The sequence below is a fragment of the Bidens hawaiensis genome, unplaced genomic scaffold, assembly GCF_021521415.1.
Source record: "Bidens hawaiensis isolate Kalapana, Puna unplaced genomic scaffold, B.hawaiensis_p1.1 tig00030361_1, whole genome shotgun sequence".
Classification (NCBI taxonomy): domain Eukaryota; kingdom Viridiplantae; phylum Streptophyta; class Magnoliopsida; order Asterales; family Asteraceae; genus Bidens; species Bidens hawaiensis.
Window position 1 is genome coordinate 204,256 of NW_027495062.1, and position 13,835 is coordinate 218,090.

The 13,835-nt window shown below is 36.4% G+C and overlaps 1 pseudogene across 1 annotated transcript; it reads right to left on the reverse strand.

Annotated features, from left to right (window-relative positions):
- Positions 1–266: 266 nt before the first annotated feature.
- Positions 267–13,648, reverse strand: LOC143580348 (protein HUA2-LIKE 3-like; annotated as a pseudogene). Its single transcript, XR_013143629.1, has 11 exons — positions 13,219–13,648; positions 11,149–11,226; positions 6,424–8,082; positions 5,219–6,059; positions 5,009–5,117; positions 4,528–4,640; positions 4,257–4,444; positions 3,626–4,163; positions 2,485–2,824; positions 2,191–2,367; positions 267–574 (listed from the first exon to the last, which is right to left on the reverse strand). The product of XR_013143629.1 is annotated as a protein HUA2-LIKE 3-like (transcript).
- Positions 13,649–13,835: the final 187 nt, after the last annotated feature.

Below are 13,835 nucleotides of genomic sequence, written 5' to 3' on the forward strand. Positions count from 1 at the left end.
TTCCATACCAAGAACCGGGTATTAAAAAATCTCAATTTGTGCACAACTAGTAGTTTTCAACATGTAGCATCAAAATAACTATGAAAAAAGATATAATAAATACACTTCACTTAACAACCAACAAACATAACCAACATGTACAGGCAATATCAAAGTTTCAAGTAACCACAATTCCCAACAATTGACTAATAAAAAAACATCCAACAATTTGGCTAACACATAAATGACAGACAGACAGACAGACAGACAGCATATGATAATAAACCTTACAAAAAATGACAAAAGAACCACATGATGTTACAGTATCTTTGACTGCACCCTGAACTGTATTATGCATTTACAAAGGAATTTATGCATCTTGATTTCATGAAAACTGTTAAGACTGTTGTTTGATGCATGCAATAGGTTGTGTTCTTCTAGAAGATTGTACAAGGGGTATTTTGTTGTAATAAGCCTGTTGTTGATTTCAAGTGAATATTTGGGTTGTTTATAATATTGGAAGGTGTTTGTTTTTTCCAAATAGTATTATATGGCTTGTCCCTTATGTGTCACCTTGGTCTCCAATAGTTAGGACCTGCAATAAAAAAAATAAAGTTAAAAAAACATATGATTACATATGCACGGGTTATTATAAAGGTGATCAACCTCAGCCAGAATCACATCCAGTTGGCCAATTTGAGCAGATTTTGACTTACAAAATAAAACATAATTCATATTTTTATAATATTAAAAAAAAGAATCGCTTTTTTAACCAATGATTAGTAAATTTTAGACTAATTTAGTATTTAAAAATGTATTTATCTTATTTATATTGATATTCACATATTTTGTTATAAATATTAGTAAACTTATGATGTTTGACATGTATATATATATAATATCCAAAAGTTAATTTTCTTTATATTTATCACACCCAATTCCCCAGTCGGCCGCCTAGCGACTTTTGCAACCTTGGGTTATATTATCTTTCATTGCTTAATAATCGTTTGCCTTTACCTTTATGGTTAGTTACATACTTTGTCCTTTCAACTAACTGCCGTTAATATTTACGTTGACTTTTTGTAAAAATGACTATTTTACCCTTGTGATTAGCAAGGGAATGTGCAGATTTTAGGGGGTGTTTGGTAGAGAGATTTGAGGGTGGAGAATTAGGTTTCTCTTGTTTGGGAGAATTGGGCGGAGAATTGGGTGTAGGCAAAAAGTAGAGAAATCCAATTCTCTCCATTTGGAAGAGAAATGGAATTCTCTCTGCTTCTAAATCGCGCCTCTGCTCTACTCCGTTCGCGTATGATGATGATGATGCTCCGACCGGCGATGGTGATGATGATGCCGACGTCCGGCACGGCGGCCGACGCCGCAGCCACGTCCGTTCGCGTCTCTGAGCCAAAACGAAACCCTAAATCGCGAGGCGGTGTTGCGAGGCGGAACCCTAAATCGCGGTGTTGATGTTGCGCGGCGATGATGATGACGCTCTACTCCGTTCGCGGTGTTGCGACGCGTCTCTGAGCCACCATTTCTCCACCATGATGATGCCGAGGCGGAACCCTAATCACGTCTCTGCTCCCGTTTCTCCACCCATTTCTCTATTGTACCAAACAAAGGAAATGATTGTCAATTCTCCACCCATTTCTATTTCTCTCCAATTCCATTTCTCTCCCATTTCTATTTCCATTTCTTCCCATTCTTTTTCTCTGTACCAAACACCCCCTTACAGTTTACCTTTTTTTTATTTCTTTTTCTTCTCTTCACAAAAAAAAGTAAAGAAAATAAAGTATAAAAAAGAATGGTAAAAAAGTTGGAAACAAAAGGTGCAACTTTCAATACACCTCAAGACACAAAAATTGTAATTTAGTGTTTAAAAGATATAAGGAAGAATAAATGTTAAAAAAATGGGAAAACGAAAAAAACAGAACAAAAAACTTGATTACGTAAAATAAAAAACTTTTTAAAGTCTGTTTCATTTGTGTGCATTTTGACAATATAGTTGTGAAAATTATATTATAAAGCAGCTAAAAGAGTTTGTAAGCATTTATAAACAGCTTGTGCTAAATTTTATAATTAGTTGTTAATTTTGTAAACGTTTTATGATAACAGCTTATTCACCACAGATTTATCAATGTTTACACTTAGTCAGTTTTCAAACGCACTTTAAACATTATAACAATTTAAAAGTAAAGAAAACGAGCAAACCTCTATTAGCCATATGAACAGATGCTTCGGGGTATGGTCTATGGGGTGCCATATCTCTATGATTTGGAGGTCTTACTGGATAATGCCAAGTGTTATTGGGCATTGGAGGCTCACAATGTGGGCCCGCGTACATATTCGGAAGATACATTCCTCTCGGCCCGTCAGGATGACAAGGACCTGTTATCACACACAAGAAAATTTTCTCAACAAATAATAATAATAATAATAATAATAATAATAATTCTAAAAACAGTAATTGAAAATTTGAAGTATGTAAAATCAAGATAAATTTACCCGAGAATGGAGGGGGCGGGTATCGCCAGCTGTCATCCTGTGGATGCGCATGCATTCTGTCATGATCACTGTGAAAATTACCACTATCTGTATTATTGACAAAATGGAATCTACCAGGATATGAAGGTGGTGGAACATCCCGACACGATTGGTCAGATTGAAAATATGAGAACTGAGATGAAGGGGCGGGGTGTGGCGGCCTTAGGTGAACGTTACTGGTGGCTTGAACAGGTGGACGAGGGGCGCTGAACGAGCATGATTTTGATGATTCCGGTACTTCAGAAGGATGGTAATGAACTGACATGGCAGCTGTTGATTGATGTGAATCATCATTACCGTTCTGCAATGCCAGGTGCCACATATAGATGTTAAAAACACAACCACCTAGTCAACAATCTCCAGCTTTTCGATATACTTGTGTGTTAAATATGATAACAAATATATAATCGAAGTATTATATTTTAGAATGAAATGATTTAGAAGGTTCTATGCCTTATAAACACTTTAGAATTAACCCAAAAATCACCTGCCTTAACCCATCCACGTATCAATTCTGACAAAACGGTAGACTTGACGGTTGAGAAACAGGTCAAGACAGTTAACTTTGGGTACCGGTTATAACAGATAAAGTCAAGTTAAACCCACTTTTTGTCTAGTTTCATTTTAAACACATTTTGTTGACTCCTAGCTAATATACATATCGCTAAGCAGCTAATCCACAAGTTGGGGTCAGCAACTGAGTACAACCCAGACCGACCCTGAACCAGCAAACCTTTATATTACATACCCAAAACCAGACCAAAATATGAGTATTGGGTCTGTCTTGTCAGGTTCGGGCTCAAAATTTAGATTCAAAAAAAACCATCCATTATCAATTTAAATTTCATATTTCCATTCTACTAACGGATCAACTTTTATCACTCAATATATAGAACTCAAACTGATATCGAGTCAGTTTTGTCTCAAATCTAAGCCGGAAAGCCCGAACCCGATAAGAGCAAGATCCAATAATCAAATCTTGGTGTGGTCTCAGGCATGGAACTAATTGATTTAGTGGTTCCGGGTTGGTTCAAGTTATACCCGATTGTTCACCCATATCCATAGTTTCAAGCAATATTAAAAATATATATATCAAACTTACCTGGCTACCTACATAAACACTGGCATCAGGTAATAGAAGAGGTGGAGGAAGTGCGGCTGAAGGAGGCAGAGGAAGGGTGGCTGGAGGTGGTAGAGTAAATGAAACTGGCGGCGGTGGTGGCGAAGGAAGGGTAACCAGGGGCGGCGGTGGTGGAGGAAGGGTGGCGGGAGGTGGTAGTGGTGGTGGAAGGGCGGCATGAGGTGGAGGAGAATTCGGCAAACGCGGTGACGAAGGCGGCAAATCACTTGGTAATGGCGGCAAATGAGCAACTTTTGCCACATCAGCAGTAACTGTAAATCCACCTTCACAAGTAGGGGCTACATCTTCCATTTCAAGCTCGCCATCAACATCCTCCAATACATGTGTATGCTTCTCAGCTGAAGGCGTAAGCGTAAGAATCTTGTCACCTTCGTCACAAATCTCGGGATCCCGTTCAGGAGTTACCGCCTCAAAACCCTCCTCATCGGAATCGCTTTCTTCTTTTTCATCTTTTAACATTGTTGGCATACAAAAATCAGATAACTGTATGCTCGAGTTGCTAAATTCCATTTAAACAAAACAAAATCATTATGTATTCGATTTAAGTAACTACTTAGAAAAATAGTTATAATAAAATAATTTAATTTAATACCTTCCGTACTCATCAACTAGCATACCCTCAACTTCCCTAACGGGGTCATCAAAGGCCCGTTCATTCCTGAAGGGCCGACGGGAATTACTGATCCTAGAAGACAAGTTGTTAAGGGAATCAAGCTCACGAATATGGTGACGGATCATTGGTTCCGGAAGAATCTTTCTTTCTTGCCACAGCTTCAAAACCTATCCAACAATACAGATATAAATTAGTAAGTTCTGTAGTACTGGCCATTTTGGGAGTACAATATCTTAGAAGGAAAACTTGCCTTTAAGCATTGCCTGCGGTTTTCAAGACCACTACTTCCTGGAGGAGCAGCAGCTAACAATAACCGTGGTAGCACCGCTTGGATAGCTGAAGGATACAAACCGCCCGCATCACCTGAAACAACAAATTATAGCATCACTTATATAAGAAAGTGCAAGAAAACATAACAAAAAGAAAGAGGGAAATGCATGAAATAAAAACATCTTCACATTTTTTCTAAATTTAACCAACTTACATTTATTATCGATTTTAACATAACCAGTGCAGCATCAGGTAAAATCAGTTAAAATGAGGGTGGTTGCTAAAATCAGTAATAAATTGCAAATAGGTTTGAAGGCGGTTGGTAAAATCAGTAATAAACTGTAAGTTGGTTGCTAAGATCACGAAAAAGTGATTTTTTTATTTGTGCAAATTTACCAATAATGAAGTCAATGAATGTTAAATCTGTCACACTAACAAACCAACAAGGGTAACTAAATTACCTTTAAGCCCTCGAGAACATTGCGCAATAGAATCCACCAGAAAGAACAAGTCCACCCGTTTATGCAAACTTGATTCAGATTCCAAACTGCGAGCAATAGTCTCCACAACCTACATTCAAAACAATTGCTTGTAAATTACCAATAACAATCAAAATCTTAACAAAAAAACAAATTTTGGTAAAAATAAACAAAAATACTGAAGTAAATTACCTTGACAGCAATGCCGAATTTAGCACAGTCAATGGCAATACGGGTAGCCCGGTCAATGCTTTTTTTGGTCCGTGTTAGAGTCCCAAGACTCGCCTCAAATGAAGTCAAAGCTGCATTTGCTTCTGAGATAGTGTTCCGTGTGTTGCCAGTTTGTTTCATTTTTTCATGCACATTGGGACTAGTCAAGCCACTGTTTTCAAGTAGATTACCATTATATGACGTGGATACAGGATGGGAAATTGAAATATTACTGAGAGGCGAGGCCCGTGACACATCTGTTGAGTCTAACGGGCTGGTTACAAGAGAGGGTGTCCCGGTACCTGACACACTATTGTGGCTCGTGTCATCTTCAGAAATACGAATTGAAAGAGGCGGTTCAGGACCCGGGTCACTGTTTTCAAGTGATGTGGATTTATTAGGCAGCAAGGCTCGTGACATGTCTGTTGAGTTTAACGGGTCAGTCGAAAGAGAGGGTGCCACTATACCTGACACGCTTTTATGGTCCGTTTCAACTTCAGAGATATGAGTTGAAAGAGAAGGTTCGGGACCCGGGTCAATGTTTTCAGGTAAACTGCCATTATATGATGTAGATACAGGGTGGCAAATTGAGGTATTATTGAGTGGCGAGGACTGTGACACATCAGCTGAGTCTAATGGGTCCGTCGGAAAAGAGGGTGTCCCGGTGCGTGACGCGCTTTTGTGGCCCGTGTCACCTTCAGAGATATGAGTTGAAAGAAGAGGTTCGGGACCCAGGTCAACGGTCACCTCTTTCATAACAGTAAGAGATGGAGGTTCATCTACTTCCGTTATTGACTTCTTGGTTTCTTCAACATCTTCAACTCTAAAACAAAAAATGGTTCCAGTAACAAAGAGTCAAACAGGGATAATTAAAATATATATACTAAAAATAGAAGGTCATATTGATCAAATAGGTTTCCTAAAATCATTTCTGTTCAAACAAAACTATGATATTTTCAGTTTTTTAGTTTTCAGTTCAAGACCCAAACCCGTTATGACATGTTTTCATATAAATGTGTTGAAGTCAATGAACAGGTCTCTTAATATATGATTTTAAAATCATATTTAATAATTTTTTTTTACAAAACTAAGAAATATGTTAGCTTATTAGACCTGTTTTGACCCGTTGAACTATTTTGACACCTCAACAAACATATGACTTTGATGTGTATTAACTATTAACTTACATTGCATTATCATTGGTATCGTCTTGAATCGAATGGTCTACAATATTGCAGCTTTTTTGGGGAGAAGACTGCACCAAAGTGACATCACCATGCAAGACAACTCCATTATCATATAATAAAGAAACATCAGATGGATCTTTTTTTTCAGGAGTAGACTCCTTCATCTCAACAACTTCTGTTGTAGGTTTCGGACTTTCTGGGACCGTTACTGTTTCAACCGCTTCAGGTAAAGAATCCAGCATAGCATCATCTTTACAGTCAGCGATTTCAACTGGATTTTGCTCCGGGCTACTAGTTCTAGAAGGTTGATTGCACGTGTGCATCTCATCAGCCATTTCATTCTTCTCAACTGGTGAAGATACATTACTGTTATTCTCCAAAGTACCATTTATAATCGTCTTCATCGCAGATTGCCCGCTATGAGACATTTCAACCGGCTTTTGCTCCGGGCTAATAGTTATAGAAATTTGATTGGATGCGTCAATCTTTTCTACCATTTCATCCTGCTCAACGGGCGAAGATACATTGCTATTATTCTCCAAACTGCCATTAATAATTGTCTTCATGGCAGATGGCCCGCTATGAGAATCTTGCTTATCTTCCGCCACGTAAGCAGACATGGCTTCAAGAGCCCGATGCAGTCGTTTGGACGGTGGTAAAGCAGCTTCATCATCAACAAAATGTTTATTACTATTATTATTAGCTTCCCAGACGGGAGGTTTATTAACACTACATTTGTGCAATGTAAGACCGTGGTTTAATCCTTCCCGACCCGTATCTTCTGCTCCACTCACGGGCTCCGCGGTTTGACCCATTCGAACCCTGGCCCGTTTCACTAAAGGCAGGTGCTCATCACCGTCTTCTTTAGAATACTTTTCAATAGTTTTTTCAATATCAGAGTTCTGAGCGGGTTCGGTATTATCATGGAATTCACGTTTTCTGCTTGGCTTTCTTTTCTTCTTATTAATCACGGGTTTGTTTTGAAATTCAAGGGTCTGATTCAGCTGCATATCATACTCAACTTCAATAACCTTCTGATAACCAGATTGTACACAGTTTCCCTCGTTTAACTTTTTGGTATCGGAGTCAACGGTCACAATTTCAGACCCATTTTCTTCCGGACTCGCATTCGAACCTGATCCATCAGATGAAGTCGACGATGTCCTAACCCGTTTCGTCCTCTTTTGTGGCCCGTCTCGCAACACATCTTCTCTTACCGAACTTCTTGACCTTCGAGTAGAAACTACGCGAGAACCAGAATGTTTCTTTCTGGAGTATGTTGTCGGTAAAGGTGCTTTCTTGACCGCCAAATTACCATTTTGCCACTCAGATGCCATTTTGTCATCTTGCGCCAGCAAAGCAGCATTTTCACCATTAGGACCTAAAAAATCTGAAGGTTTTGAGCACGGGACAACAGCAGGAGTGACAGCCTCACCCTTTGATGCTGAGCTGGCGACACATTCCTCGTTTGTTGAAGCAGTTTGATCAATTATATTATTAATGTTATTAGCTTGCTCTTGTTTTTTTAATTCCTCATAACTATCAACAATTTCCCTTACAGCACGAAGAAAATCAGCACCTTTACCGTGACGTTTATTCAAGATAGATTCCTTTTTCTCTTCAGTAAAAGCCTCCACATCAGCTGGATTGCAAAAAGCTCTGCGAAGAGAGATAGTAGTTATATACTGACACATCAACATACCAGAGGGACCCACAAAATGCAAACAATACCAATCCAGGGGCAAACAAGATAAATGTGGCATATCGAGCGGGTTGAGACACGGTTCACAATGAAATCAGGTCGAAAGCATACAAATCTGGCAGACCCAAAACACGATTTTTTTAACCAACAAGAGTAAAAGAAAGTGATTACTCAGGGGTACCACCTTAAAATCTACACAGATGGGGTTCTCGCCTTTGGGACTTCTGCCCCACCTTTTAAATTCCATTTTTCTATTTCTTTTTTCCGCTCCACCACACAAATACTTAATTTAGTTTTCTCTAATAACATGTAATATTTAATACTTTTTAAAAATCTAGACATTCAGTTTTGTCTTTTTTGTCTGTTTCGATAGTAATTTTATTGAAAACCGAGTTGTATCCAAAAAATGTGACTTTTAGTCTCGCAGTATCAAATAATATGTTTATTTCGAATGCAACACGGTTTTCAGTAAACTTATATCCAAACGTTGACATACAAAATAAAATAATCAAATCTGTATGTTTAGATTTTTCAAAATTTTGTTGCATACTAACAGAGAAACAACTAGGTTTAATGCGAAATGAATATAAATGAAAAGAAAAAATAAAAACTAGAGAGGTGAGGGAGATGTCACCAACAACCCCGTCTGATTAAATGTTTCAAGAAGGCACCCCCATGTAAGCACTATCTTTCAACCTTACCCATTTCCAATAAAAGTAAAATAAAATAAAAAAGGTTCCCAGAAACACACTTTGTCCAAAACTATAAAATATTTGATAAATAGTTGGTGAAAAGTATGATAGCGAAAAAAAATACTATTTAATAATAATTTGACTTCTTGAATAAAGTGATGTTGGAAATTTTAAGCATTATAAATACATTTGGGAGACCAATTCAAAAGAAAACAGGACAAACTGCCACCTCTCAACAAGATGAAAATGACAAATCAACAGTGCTTACATGAAGCTATAAAAACCCTACACCAGACTCATAGAACAGCTTCACATTCATAATACACAATAGGCCAAAAAACTGCACATGTTAACAAGTGTGGTAGATGACTATATGGTACAAAGCCTAGCCATATGTACAGCTTCTGCTAACTATGACATGTGGCAACAATACCAGTCTTTAGTGTTTGGATGAACAGATTCTGCTACTGAGTGTATGATGACTTAGTGGTCAATATAGCAACTTTGGATAACCAGTTTGATGTTCTCACAATATCGCATCATGCCTTACGAGCCACCCTTTTCAAACCAAGAATGAGATTACCTAATACCACCAAATTACCCATCCCTTTAACATAACTAAAAGACTTCTAATTTTCAGCACAAGAACGTCTTTTTTGGTCATTTTATTACAACTTATATTGTCATTTCATCCATCCTTTTATCACAAGGCACAAATGGCATGATATAGAAAGGCGTAATAATAATAGAAAGTAAAAATGTATGTGTTGGTTAAAAAAAATAATACTAGTCTCTAAATATAAACAAAAACCTAATATCATTCACAGCTAAAATGTGAAGATCAAAAAAATCTAACAGAACGTCGTGTGTAGTTGTATGCCATATTAACTATTTAATTCTACACGTTTGAAAACTGATCTTGTGGGAAGCGAAGCCCACAAAACTAACAAACTATGTTGCAAACTACATCTATAGGTTAGTGTCCTACCAGAGTACCAGTTTTGTCCACGTGTTATTCCCAGAAACTTCAATAAAATTATGAGTAATAACCAAATTTAGGCTCACTAATGTGAGTTAGAACTGTTAAGGCCTAGCCTACTTTCGGGCCACCACATGTGGTGCGCAGAAGAGAAGCGGGGCGCAGAGGCAGCCGGCCCTAAGCCCAGCCAATAAAGTGATTTCTTCATGAAGTTATTAACCCTAGATTAGTCTATATATATAAGCTATGTACCTGTAATCAAAATTTTCACTCAATAAAGAATAACCCTGGTTTCCACCCATGGATGTAGGTCGGTTACACCGAACCATGCTAATTCTTGTGTTCTTTACGTTTCTGCAGTTTGTGGTTGCGTGTGCGTGCCTCTGAATTTCTAACAAGAACCGTAGGCCTAAGTGGTTGCTTCTTATTTACTACAGTTAACTACAGTTATCATAACAGTGGTAATTGAATACTAAACATTAAATTGATTATCAAAAATGAAAAATACAACGAAATTATCAACATCATGTTCTGATGTTCATAAGAACCAAATTAATAGATTGTAAATAAAGCAAAATAAAATGAACAAATAAAAAGAAAATATTAATCAAAGCTTGAGAGGTTGAACAACTCTGCCACAGTTTACTTTCACGAGGTAGCACTCTCTAATGATATCAAAATCGCTGATCAAACTATGCATAGGTTGAAGAGTATATCTGTCCTAATGCAACTCTAATCCCTAATCTTTATCTAAAATAGAACATATTTCTTATAAAGAAAGCTACCTGATAACAAATGAAAGGATATTTAAGACAAGCCAGATAAAACATCATTAACTGTTAATACTTGTCTCCGAATGACCTAAGTCGTATCACATGTTTTGTGCAACTATCTCAATGGCATGCTAGTAATAAAAAACGAGATGTATATATAAAATTGAACATAAGTATCATGTAATATAGTAACTCAATCTCATTTCGTAAATTTCTTTATAATGATAGCATCTTTGTCAAATAACAGCAAAAAAATAAATGATAAGTTAACAACATATCAATGATAAGCTAACTGGTCCACTCAAATCCCCTAAAAATGAGGTTAGCAAGGATATCATTCAATAACTTTTAGTGAGTATAATAATATTATATCTCTCCAGTCCCCACCCAGCCTATTAACTTTATGGTCTACTATTGTCGCAGCAAAGCATCATAAAAATATTAATTTCACTTTATTTATAAAAGCAAACTGTCTGACACTGCTTCCTCAAGTTATAAACCCAAAGAAGCAGTATATCTGACTGATGACTTTTAGTGAACAATAAAAACTTGTAAGAAACGTTGCAAAGGTATACTCACATTTGTTGTGTTCCAAAGAAGAAGACTAGAACTTTCTTCCAGTCATTAGAGTACCCCCCACTTTTCTGGCTCACTTACCTGCAACCAAACATGCAGAATTACAATAACCACGTGTTTCATATTCTTAAAAGTCCGAAAAGAATTTTTTTTAAAGAAGAAAAGAAAATACAAAACACCAAACATATCGAATTACAGATAAATCTACAAACCATGATATAAAGACCGCCTTTTATGCCAATACAACAACAGAAAGGGTTGATTGCTTATGTCAGCTAACACTACTGCAATTTTTTTGTTGAACCTAAAACAGTTCTTTGCGCCCAAAATAACAATTAAATGCATTATCAACAACTAATTTGAATAACAGTAACAAAAAAAATCAAAAGCAATAAAAAGTCATAAACTTTAGTGCTGAATCTAGTCAACGACTTATGAATCAGTCAGTAAAAACCCTAAGTAAATGCAAATCAACAAACACTAACACTACAAGATTCCCAAACAAAGAAACCGGAAAACGTTTATAGTGAACAATTATAATAACCACACGTTTCATATTCTTAGTCGGAAAAATAAAACAAGATATAGCAATAACCACAAGTTTCATACTTTTAAAAGTCCAAAAAACTAAAAACAAGATATTGCAATTTGCAAGACACCAAGCATATCGATCTACAGATAAAATCTAAAAACCATGCTATATAATAATCCCTTATATATCAATACAACAATAGCAATTTTCTGTTGAATCAAAACAATTCTTTGACATCAAAAATTAAAATGATTTCAAGAAAGAAGAACAAAAAAAAACCAATTCCAAAGGACCAATAAAAAAGCATTATCAACAACTCATTAGACTAGCAGTAACACAAAATTCAAAGACATTAAAAAAGACTTGATATAGTGCCAAATCTATCTATTCAAAAACATCAGTCAGTCAAAACCCTAAGTAAACACAAACCAATAGACTTCGACTCAACAAAATTCCCAAAATAAGCACAAATTTCATACGCTTAAGTCCAAGTAAATTAAAAACAGGATATTACAAGACACAAGCATATCTATTTACAGATACATGATAAATATACAAACCATGCTTAACATAATACTTCCTTTCATACCAATACAACCATAACAATTTTTGTTGAATCTAAAAACAGTTCCTTGACATCCAAAATTATAATGAATTCAAGAAAGAAGTACAAGAATGTACCAACTCCAAAGCTCTGATCAAAGACATTATCAACAACTCAATCAATTAACAGCAACACAAAAACCAAAGACATTAAAAAGCCTTAAAATTTGTTGCTAAATCTCTTCAATAACTTATAGATCAGTCAGTCAAAACCCAAAGTAAAGTAGTAACCACAAATCAATACACTTCAGCTCTACCAAATTCACAAAATAAGTGCAAGTTTAATACTTTTTCATATGCTTAAAGCCCCCCCCCCCCCAAAAAAAAAAAAAAAAAGCTAAATTACAAGACACCAAGCATATGATTTTACAGATATATTATTATCAACAACTCATTGGATTAACTAACAGCAACAAATAAACCAAAACCATTAAAAAACCTTAACCTTTAGCACTAAATCTATTCACCTTACAGATCAATCAAACAATCAGTCAAAACCCTAACTAAACACAAATCAACAAAAGCAACAAAAAGCCTTAACCTTTAGTACTAAAGAATCTATTCAACAACTTATGTGTCAGTCAGTCAAAACCCCAACCACTAGTACACTACAACAACATAAGGGATTCATTGCTGATGTGTGATATCAATGTCAAGCTAACACTACTGCAATTATTGCTAGATCCAAAGTTAAAATGTTTTCAAGAATTTTAAGATAATACTAAATAAATAAATTGAAAAAAATAAAATTAAAATGATTTCAAGAATTACAAGAAAATACTAAATAAAATAAAAAAAAATCAAATTAGCAGCAACAAATAAATTAAAACCATTAAAAAGCCTCAAACTTTACTACTAAATCCATTCAACACCTTATAGATCAATCAATCAGTCAGTCAAAACCCTAACTAAACACAAATGAAATCAACTCTACATACCGTAGCAGGCCATGCCGGAAAGCCTTTGACCTTGGCCAGAACCAGATCGCCGACCTTCCACTTCCGGCACGCCGCCGCCGTCGCCGCCGCTTTACCGGCGCCTCTTCTCCGGCTGGGCGCCATATACCAAACCACTACCTAGGGTTTACTAACAACCAGATAACTAAACAGTATAAACGCATTGAATAATAACAAATTAACACTTAATATGTATTCAATTAGCTAAATTAATAAGATATTGATGACGTGTAAGTGTTTAATTGAATGAATTAAAGGCTAATTTGAAGTGAAACCCTAATAATAATATTATGAATTGGGGGTTTGTGTATGGGTTTCAGTGGAGAGAATAATAATAGATATGAATTTGGTGTGGAGTTTAAGGGGTTGACTGGCTCTAGTGTGCGCGGGGTGCGTAGGTTTAGGTGGTGTACAGGAGTGTGTATGGATATGGGTGTAAGGAGCACGTGGCCGTCAGTCGTCATTAGAAATGATTATGGGCTGCTGATTATGAAGATGATAAAGTAAGGGGGCCTGAGGGTATTATTATTGGGCTGGTTGTGATAGGCTTTTGTAGAGTGGTATGGGTTTTGCATGCTCAAAATCGTTTTTTTTTTCAA